The sequence below is a fragment of the Prionailurus viverrinus genome, chromosome C2 (genome assembly GCF_022837055.1).
Source record: "Prionailurus viverrinus isolate Anna chromosome C2, UM_Priviv_1.0, whole genome shotgun sequence".
Taxonomy (NCBI): Eukaryota; Metazoa; Chordata; class Mammalia; order Carnivora; family Felidae; genus Prionailurus; species Prionailurus viverrinus.
Window position 1 is genome coordinate 44,968,960 of NC_062569.1, and position 11,421 is coordinate 44,980,380.

An 11,421-nucleotide genomic window follows, 5' to 3' on the forward strand; every position below is an offset into this window, starting at 1 on the left:
TTGCCTTCTCTGGTCTTCCATTTCCTAGGTAACCAATTCTTTGTATCAAATTTCCTCTGTTGGAAAAGGCTGGAATGACTCTGCTTTTCTGGTCAGAGAGCCTGACCCATACACTTCACAAATATACATTTTCTATTTCTTGCTTTGAAATATCCTTGCCCATGAATAAGAAAGACACCTCAGGACTCTTTCATATAATGTACGATCTTAGTTTCAGATCGCAGAATTCCAAACACACTGAGCATTTGGTTGGTTTTTTTGTGCTCCACCCCTATATTTCATAACTACCACTCTTTATCATTGCCCAATGATGCAGATGGCTTTTTAAAGGATGCTATTTGTAGATACATACTTAGGAATAATTGCCTTTGCATTCTTTTCAGAACCAGACAGAGCACTTAGGACCTTAAAGGTGGAAACCCCTCTGGTCAGACTCTTCAGGATAGTGGCCTGGGGCCACGTGAGGCTCTGGCTAAGCTGTGAAAAAGTCAGACACGTGGCCTTTCTCTGATAGATTTTAAGGGGAAATGACTGTGTGAGGCTCAAATAGAGACTTTACGTTTCTCAACTGCCTTTGGTTCAAGCTGTTCTAGTGCTAGAAACCAAAATCCCATTTCACATGTTCCTCCAGAAAGATAATTGTTCTTGACCAAGCCCGTGACCTTTATCTAAAGGTCATAGGCCTCTTATAACCAAAGGGTACTTGCTGAAAAGTTTAAGCCTAACTGACACAGATGAATTATAGGTTCATGAAGGTTTGACAACAGATTTTAATTTAAGTTTTAATTCATCTGGAATGGTTGGGTTTTCTCAATGCATAAGTTTTCCAAACATATTCTGGCCTGGTATGAGCACTATAATCCTTCATAATTACAGGCAGTGCCTGACTCGAGGCTTCTGACTTATGCATGGTCCTTGCATCACTGCTCCTCTGGACTTGGTGTGACCCCACCCTTCCTCACCACCCCTGCACCTGTCACTTCTTTCCTCCATCTGCTAGTGGTGGGAATGTACCTCCCTTCCTCCCTCACACTCCCCTTCCCTGAAGCTGACCCAGTCCTTCCACCCCCTAACCACAGCAATATGGAGCTAGCCTGAACCCCTGCACCCCATCCCACTTCAACTGTAGATTCTGTCCCCATCCTTCCACTTTGGTCTTTGGACCGCACCCACTCACCCTTTCACTGACCCTGTTGATGTCCCACATATGGCCCCATCCTGCTATCCCAAAGGCCCTGCCCCTCCAACAATGTGCCCTTCACCCTGACTATCCACAGGATAGTCCCTGACACAGGAACAAACAATCCCAACTATTAAAATCCCACCCCCATACATTGACCTTGTGAAGGTCCTGGCGTCTGTCGCTCTTGCCCTTTAACTACTCCCCACTAATCTTCACTTCTTTTGTCAAGTCTCCCATCCATCAATTGTGACTCCTAACCTACCCTGTCATAGGTGTAGACACAGACTTACTAGAATGTTAATAAAGCTTAAACTTCAGAGGTTCTCTCACAGGTCCCTTCAAAGGTCCCACGTTTAATTTTGCATTCATAATGGTGCATTCTTCCTGAAGAAGGCCCCACACGTGTTAAGGTCTGAAGTTCAGGCCACAAAACCTGGATCTGCTCCTACTTAGGTGATAACCCCCTTATTATCTTGGAATCAGGGGAATGTTCCCCCTCCCATCTCCATGCTGCTTCTAGGAAATATGTGCTTCTCGAACCACAAAATGAACTTTGAATGCCCTCAACCTTAGACACATTGTTAAACTTAGTGGTTAGTTTTAATTATAAGACTGGTGTTTTGTTTCAGCTCTTTTTTAGGTTAAATAGGTTTTTGCTGATTGGCTTTGGAAACCAACCACTGAAAAAGTGACTTGTAAACAAACTTCTGGAATGTAAGCCATTGCTAAATTGTAGGCTTTAGGGACTTAACATTAACAAAAGGCCATAAACTACGACATACGTGCACTATTTTGTATGTGTGGAAACCCGTGTATAAATACAGACATTTTGTCACATGAAAAAAATTAACCAGTAAAGTCCATCAAAAACATGTAGCAAAATTTGTAATATCAAATGAATCATGACGTATAATTACAACCAGTCATCTATATTTTCTGAGGCAGTTTCAATTTTAAATGTTTTGCTCTATGATCACCCTGTATGACTCTCTAGTTTGTCATTTTATACCCAGAAACTGGTATAGTACCTGGCACACAGTAGGTATTTAGGCAATGCATGAGAAATGAATGATTGTATAATACTGTTTCATAGGCTATGTGCCCTGCTTTGGTTTTAAAATTATGGTTACTGACTATAATGAACATATACAAACAATTTAACTTTTTTTTTTTTTTTTTTTTTTTTTTTTTTTTTTTTTTTTTTTTTTAACTATTTTCAAGTATACATTGGCAGTTCCATAAGTTTATTTAATATTCCAAATTTCAGGGGCACCTGGGTGGCTCAGTTGGTTAGGCGACCAACTTCGGCTCAGGTCATGATCTCGCAGTTTGTGGGTTCATGTCCTGCATCGGGGTCTGTGCTGACAGCTCAGAGCCTGGAGCCTGCTTTGGATTCTGTGTCTCCCTGTCTCTCTGCCCCTCCCCTGCTCATGCTCTGTGTCTCTCAATAATAAATAAACATTAAAAAAAAATTTTTTTAATTCCAAATTTCACTTGCAAAATAAGATGGCTTGTATTTGAATGGAAGAAACAATATATACATTACTGTTTCTCTCCTCAGTGAATCTTTACCAAATGATTACACAACCTCTTACAGAATATTGTGTTTATTTTCTTATTAATGTGGAGGAATGCTTTTATATCAATTTTGGCATGTAAATGGTTTTATTTTTAAAAAATCAGTATACTTACAGCATTCTAACCTCCCACATAGTCCTGCTAAATGCTACAAATATGTTACACACACTCCAATTTTTAGTCTAAGAACTCATTAACTTTCAGTGAGACTGTGGAGTCCCTCCAGCAAATAGATTAACAAGGTGAGTTTGATGAAGAAAAATTTTCATGTAAATTATCTTAATCCTTCTAAGAATTCAAAAGGATTAATTATAATTGAATGATGACCAGGAATGCCTTTTATTTCTGGATTCCTGGACCACACCAGTATTACAAATTGGTTGCAGCTTCTCCACGGCCTCTTTCCCCTCCCCTTCTATCCCTTTATCCCCACAAGAGAAGTTAATTGTCAACTGTTGGTATTTGAAGGACACATATGAGTGTAGAATGACAGGAAGATGTAAAAATTGTAGATTGAAAATAAATTCTTGGTTCTAGGAAAATGTATAACTTTAGAGCTAGTTTTGGGATTGAACCATTTGTGTCTCCATCAGAATATCAGTCATTAAAGGGTCACCTGGGTGGCTCAGTCGGTTGAGCGTCCGACTTCGGCTCAGGTCATGATCTCACAGTTCATGGGTTCGAGCCCCGCATTGGGCTCTGTGCCGACAGCTCAGAGCCTGGAGCCTTCTTCAGGTTCTGTGTCTCCCTCTCTCTCTGGTCCTCCCCCACTCATGGTCTGTCTCTCTCTCAAAAATAAATAAACATCAAAAAAAGAGAAAGTATCAGTCATTAGAATAACGATATGTTCTGATACCATTTGTCCTTTTTCTTCACTCCACCTCCCGTTAATCCAAGAGCACTCCAGAAGAAACAATTTTTTCCTGTTCTCTCTCTCTTTTTTTTTCTGCCACAAACATTTTTCATCCCAAATCATACAAGAGCACATCAAGAAATCTCTTGGTCCTGAACTGCAACATATACATGTGTCCACTTCCTACCCTGACTTTTAAGGTAATCCCTGCCACCTTTATTCCTCATCTTTGACCAACAAGTGAGAAATACAGCCAACTCCCTTTACCACAGAGCATGACTCATGCCCTTCATGGCTGGGAATTTACCCAGAGCAGACATAGAATGTGATAAATCTTACAGATTTTTATTGTTATAAGTACATGAGTGGTCTCCACATAAGCTATGAAAGTTGCTCAGAGTCTGGAGTTTTCAGAATACCTGAAAGCCAGTTTCCACTTAGTAGTTCTTTGAAGAAGAAAATTCCAGACATTTCAAAGGAGCAGATCATTCAGACAACTGGTGCTCCCTTTGCAAACCAGCTTCCATCCTCCCCACCCACTCTTTCTAAAATCTCCCCATCAGAGGGTCATTAGAATGCTGTTTGAAATGGTGGTGGTTTTTCAAAAAATACCAGCTTCTCCCACTTCAAAGAACAAACAGCAGAGCCATGAGTTATTGTTTCTTCCTCAGGAGTTCTCCTGGACAGAAGTCTAAGGAGGTGTCTTCATTTTCCCCTACTCTGTCCAGGCAGAGAGGGGAGGATTTTTTCTCCTTCCTACTTCTCTGAACTAGCCTGAAGATAATTCCTTGAGAGGAGCACTTAAGGCAAAATGTCAGAAGATCTCCTACCTCATTTTATGTTTGTAGAGGAGGAAAAGTGGGAATTCTGGGGGAGGAGAGAGCAGTGAATTTAGTGCTTAAAAAACACACAGCACAGGTAGTAAAATAGCTCATTTTCTTTCTCCCCCCAGGGGCCTGAGGCAGCCTCTTCAGGACCTTGGTGCCTAGGTACTGGAGGAGGGAGCGGTTCCATCTAGTTCCATGGAGATAGCCATGAAATGTTGCTCACTTACTTCCAGCAGTTTGGGGTCTTTAATTACCAGTCCATGCTCCTAGAATAGAACTCAGCAAGAGGCTGGGAACCAGAGCTCTAAATGCTAAATTCTTTCTGCCTAAGGCTTGCTAGGGTACCTGATGAATTCTTGACCTTGTTCATAAACCTTGTTTTTATCAAAGTCAAATGGAGCAGACTTAATACTATTGAATATTTGACTATATTAACTACCTTGCCTTTTAAAGCAACTTTCCACTTAGAGCAGGAGACTCCATTCTTTTTTTTTTAAGTTTTTTTATTTATTTTGAGAGAGAGGTAGAGGGTGAGTGGGGGAGGGGCAGAGAGAGAGAGGGATAGAAAATCCCAAACAGGCTCTGTGCTGTCAGCACAGATCCCCACACGGGGCTGGAACTCATGAACCACAAGATCATGACCTGAGCTGAAATCAAGAGTCAGATGCTTAACCGACTGAGCCACCCAGGTGCCCCACCATTCTTCATCCCTGCAAGAGACAACAACAATCTCTATAACCCAATCTAGGAAACCAGAAGCAAATGGTCAGTGGACTCAGAAAAGATAGGGGCAAATGTTCACAGCAATGCTGTTTCATAATAGCAAAAAGGTGGAAAAAGCCTAACTGTCCATCAACTGATGAATGGATAAGTAAAATGTGGTATATCTATTCACAGGGAAATTATTCAACCATAAAGAGGGAATGAGATATTGATACATGTACAACACAAGTGAAACTTGAAAACATGCTAAGTGAAAGAAGCCAGTCACAAAAGTCTACATATTGTATAATTCCATTTATGTAAGATGTCCACAGTAAGCAAATCCATTGAGATAGAAAGTAGATTAATGGTTTCTAGAGGCCGAAGGGGAGGGGAATTGGAGAATGACTGCTGACAGGTACAGGTTTTCTTTTTGTAGTGATGAGAATGTTCTGGAATTAGATAGTAATGATTACATGCACAACTCTGCAAATATATTAAAAACCATTGAATTCACCCACTTCTATGGGTGAATCTTATGGTACAGAGATCATAGGTCAATAAAGAACAAAGGAAGAAAGGAAAGGAAAGGAAGAAGGAAAGGAAAAAGGAAAGAATGGGCTAGGGAAGAAGAAAGGAAGGGAAGCAGACTGATTTGGGTAAATACTGAACTAAGTTTAATCTTACCCTCTCAATATCTCTTGCCTCAACAAGCCCCTCCCAGGAATCTTCTTCCTCTTCCTACTTTGTCAAATTTTCCCCCAGAAAATGAAGGTTTTACAGCCAGTCATGACCTCCAGCCTCCTTGTAATTCATGAAGCTGACCTCGGCCACATCCGCTTGGCACATCCTCCTGTCCCAACACGAATGCTTGGCCTCCCTGCCTTGGGCCCTTTGCTTGCAAGATTCTGTCAAGATGCCTCTGTATTGGTGGTTTTGCTCCTCTGCTCATCATGGTTACACAGCCCAAACCCTCTGCGAGTGTGCTGGGGGAAGCTAGCTCAGCAATGTGCACCCAACATCTCCAGCTATGTCCTCCTCAGCCTGGGGAAATTCAGAGTGGCTCCTGCTTAAACTTTGAAAGAATTCCTCCCCAAAACCAAGTGCTTAGTATCCATAATTCCACTTAATCTTCACAGTAACCCTATAAAGAAGTAATTATTAGCTCCATTTTTCAAGAAGAATAAACAGATTCAAAGTAGGTAAACGACCCAATCAAAGTCTTGTAGATTGGAGTTAGATTCAAACCCGAACTGTTGAAGCCAGCACTCTTTCTACTGTCTCAGATAAAAGTTCCCTCCCTTTGTTGAGCATCTATCATATGTCAAACGGTGTTCTAAACATATTAACAGTATTATTTCATTGAATCACACAACCCCACAGAATAGGTACTAGCATCCCATATAATGGATGGAGAAACTGAGGTTCAGAGATTAATTCCTTGTTAGATAATATGTATTTGTCACTCACTGAATGCCTGGGAGATTAGGAAGATTTTTGCTTTCTCTGCAAAAAATGAAAGATGCAAATAGTGCTGTCCTCTTTCTCCTTCCTCTTGCCTTTGAGCAACTGTTATGAGACCATAAATGAAAGGCAAAAAAGGAAAAATCAGAAATATTTTCCCAGACATCATCAACCTGACAAATAATAAAGTACCTTTAAATCTCTTATTACGTAAGAATATTGAAATCCTATTTGTGTAATCCACTGTAGGTAGATTTTCTGTTACTCATAGCTAAGCACATTTCTAACTCATACAGGAAGGTCCTATTACTACCTTCTTACAGATAAAGAACCGATGAAGGGGCACAGAGATGAAGTATTTTTCCAAAGCTCACAAATAGTAAATGACTGTGGCCTACTGATCATTTTCTCCCCTATGCTTCTTTTAATAACTTAATTTCCCTGGTTATAGCTGGGCACATGGATGCCCAGATGGTCCAGAAAATGGTCATTTCCCAGACTTCTTCATGGCCTTGTGGGCCATATGACTATGTTTTGGTTAATGGAATGTGAGTGGAAGGTAGGAATATGATTAACTTCCTGGTCGTGCCCTCCAATTCTTCTTTGCTTCTTCCCATTGGTGGTGATGATGAACCATCTTCAATCACATGGTCCAGGTTAACACCTTGAGATGGCAGAAGAAAAAGATAGAAGGAGCCTAGTTTCCTGAATGACCTCATGGATTAAAGTTGCCCTATACCCTGGGATTACTTATCAACTTGGGCTTTTAAGTGAGAGAGTAATACATTTCTATCTCATTTAAGCCATTGTGCTTTGATGTCTCTTAAAGCACCATTATTAAGCAATATCGTGGCCAACCAATTTGCAAATATCGATCCAATTCCAGATTTGGGTAATTTCCCCTACAACTCCAAATATCTAAATCAGAGTTTGTGAACTCAAATGCCTACAGATGCTGGGTGGATAGCAAATTAATGAAGAAGGCTAGGCAGAAACTAGGGTGAACTGGAGAGCATATATGTGGTTACCAAGTTCTAGGTCCTTTTTTCCCTGCTAGACGATATTTCTCAGCTTTTCTTATAATTATTTAGGGCCATGCAACTGAGGTCTGGCCAGCGTAATGTGGACAGCAGGAATGAATGCTGCATCCAGGCCTGGCCCACAAAAAAATTTCTCACTCAACAATGTACTCTTTCTTTTCCCTCACTTGAAGTGGAAAAGATGCCCTGGGAAGTCTTAGGAGCCAAGCAGTGAATATGGCAAGGCCACAGGATAGAAAAAGACTGGATTTCTGGGCTACCACTTGGAGAAGAGTGGCCTAAATTACATTAACATGTAAATTTTGACATGAGTAAGAAACAAAGTTTTCCCAAGTTGATTCATTACTTGCTTGGGACTACTGTTAGCACCGCATAGAATAGCTTATCCTCACTAATACACAAAGGCAGCCCCAGTAGGAAGGCAGGCCCAGTATTGTCAGATCCTTTATTTATTTATTTTTTTAAGAAGACAGAATGTTAAAAAAAAAAAAAAAAAAAAAAAAAAAAAACACAGAAGTATTTTTGTTTTGTTTTTCTTTTTTAAAGAAGACAAAGTTAAAACATCTCGTTTTCAGTGTTAACCAATACTGTAAAGGTCAGACATGACCAAGATCCAGATGGATCCCGAGGACTACAAGTTTCCCACCTCTGCCTCAGTGATATAATGTACCCTGACCCTGAGACTTCAGTCAGCTTCCTCTGTCAGTCCCAGGCTCCTGAGGTACAGATTCAATGGCCCAGCAAAATCCAGTTGATGTTCCAAGACTTGCCCCAATTTGTTACGCAGGCTTATTAAACTTTAAGCCAATGGTTTTTGGAGTATAGCTGGAAAAGCAGGAAATCACCTATTCTCTCATTTGATACAAGTAATATTTCCAAGCATTTGTCTGGAGCTCCAGTGTTTCTCTTTCATTCATATATTCTTAAAGTTGGACCTAATAATGGCTACATGTCCAACTACATTCATCAAAATGAAACTGCAGTGAAACCTTGGTTTGCAAGCATAATTCATTCTGGAAACATGCTTGTAATCTAAAACACTTGTATATCAAAGTGAATTTCTTTCTTTTCTTTCTTTTTTTTTTAACATTTATTAATTTTTGAGAGACAGAGACAGAGCATGATCAGGGGAGGGGCAGAGTGAGAAGGAGACACAGAATCCCAAGCAGGCTCCAGGCTTTGAGCTGTCAGCACAGACCCCGACATGGGGCTCGAACCCACAAACTGCGAGATCATGACCTGAGCCAAAGTAGGATGCTTAACAGACTGAGTCACCCAGGTGCCCCATCAAAGCGAATTTCAAGAACCATTGGTCCAGTTGTGATCAATCATGTGATATTCAGCGTCACAGACTACTCGTATAGCAAGACATCGCTTGTTTATCGAGTTAAAATTTATTAGAAATTTTTGCTCATCTTGCGGCACACTCGCAGAACAAGCTACTCACAATCCAAGGTTTTACTGAATTTATAAACTTTTCTCTTTCTGGCCACCTGCCAAAATTCTTTCCAACTCAAGGCCCAATTCAAAGATTATATCCTCTATGGGGTCTTTTCCATCCAGCTGGAGGAGGATGTTCCCCTTCTAAGTAGTGATCTCCTAAGGAGACCAGAAAACTTTCCTCTTCATAGGATCTGTTCCTGGGATGACTTCTAGCTCAAAATATGTGCTCAATACAAGGACTCGTTGTATGTATTGGTGTTTTGTGATTGTTGTTGCATATATTATTACTGTTTTGTTTCACTTGGTGTGTGCCTAAATCCATGGTTCATCATAATTGTGCCTTCCATTCTGTGGCAAGACGTTGTCAGGAAGCAGTGGAACTGAGGGCATTGTCTGCAATAATTGAATGCAGAAATGTCAAGTATCTTAGCTATTTAGAGGAGTAGACTCTGGAGCCAGACTCTGGAGACTGGGTTCCTATCCCATTTACTACCCATACAACTTTGGGCAAATTACTTAACTTCTCTGCTTCTTGGTTTCCTCAACTGTAAAGTGGGGGTAATAACAATAGTACTATTGTTATTGGTCTGCTAGGGCTGCTATAATAAAGTACCACAAATTGGGTGGCTTATGTGATCTCACAGCTCTGGAGGCTGGAAGTCTCAGATCAAGGTGTCAGCAGGGTGGGTTTCTCCTAAGGGTTGCGAGGGAGAGGTCTATTCTAAGCATCTCTCCTTAGGTGATGACTGTCTTCTCCCTGTGTCTTCTCTCTATACATGTATGTCTCTGTGTCCAAATTTCCCCTTTTTCAAAGGACATCAGTCATTTGAGATTGATTGGGACTCACCCTGATGACTTTAGTTTAACTTGATTACCTTTGTAAAGACTCTATCTCCAAATAAGGTCACATTTGCCAGATTGGGGCTCAGGACTCCCACACGTCTTTTTGGGGGAGAACACAATTCAACCCATAACTGTATTACACAATCAGACTGTTGTGAACATGAAATGAATTAGTATGTGTAAAACATTGAAGAACAGTGTCTGTTACACTGCAAGCTTTTAAAAATATTGGATGGTATTATTATACTTCTTAAAATCTTGTTACACCAAGGTGACCCTTAAACATAAGTCATTGGAAATTATACTGTTTTGGTAGAGCTGTTTGGGGCAATGGTTGGAGAAAAGTGATGGCGGTTTCAGTCCTTGCTCTCAGCATATAGCAAAATAAAGGAAGTGTCAGTTCCTGACCCTGATAATACAGTAGAAGGTCTGGCAAGAAACAGCAAGTTATTGCACTCACCACAAGCTTGAAAATGACTCAGTTTGAGGGGTATGTCATACACTAAGAGGCACAGCACAATGAGAATTTGTCCTCTGATGTATTATTAGGAATTGTTAATTCATGGTTAACAATAATCACTAAATCAAGAGTACCACAAAAGATTACAGCTTGAATTTTGCAATTCTGGAATTTGACCTCTTTTAAATACAGAGATTGGTTTCAAAGTCTTAGATATTTTAGAGTTAAGATGTTTAAGTCGCTGAGGCCAGTTGATGGTTGTATGACTCAAACCCTAAAATAGACCCCAACAAGCCATTCGAGTCACAAAAATTTATAAACATAAGTATTTCCTAATAATGCCCAGGGATGCAAATCCCTGATTTGTAAGAATCCCTACAAAAAGCAAAGATTCTCTCTAGTGGATATTATTTATCCTTGCTTAACAAAAGGGGAATACAAAACGCCAGTTCTCAATGTTTTGCTCTCATTCTCTTGAGAATATTTCAAAATTTTTAGTCCAACTCCTGAATCATTCATGAATGCAATTCTGTGGTGATATGGTTTATGCATTCCTTTCAGTCCTGACAGCATTTTAAATTCTGGCCTCTCAGTAAAAGCTTCAGCACAGGTCCCATTGCATTTGTTGGTGTCACAAATGAATGGGTCATCAGTAGGAAGAAGTCAGTGTCCTCTCAAAAGCCCCCTTCAAAGCAGAGGCTGCTTGGGTAGCATGTGTGATCTGAATATTACCTGCTTACATGGCAGTCAGTGATGCAAGGACCACCCAATCACGTGCGTAGCTGATTTCTGAATTATTACACCAGGTCAGGAAACCTAGCTCATAAGTATGTACCATGGCAACCCTCAAAGTTCAGATACACCATTTCAATTATATTAATCTGCAAATCCAGACTATTTCCCCAAAGTCATGCTTCCATCATTTGTGAGCTTTGAGAAGCGTAGGAGGGTATACCTGAGGCATCTTTTCTCTGCTCCCATCTCCTTGTCTATATATTCCCAACATTGTCCTCCCCCCCACCCTCCCC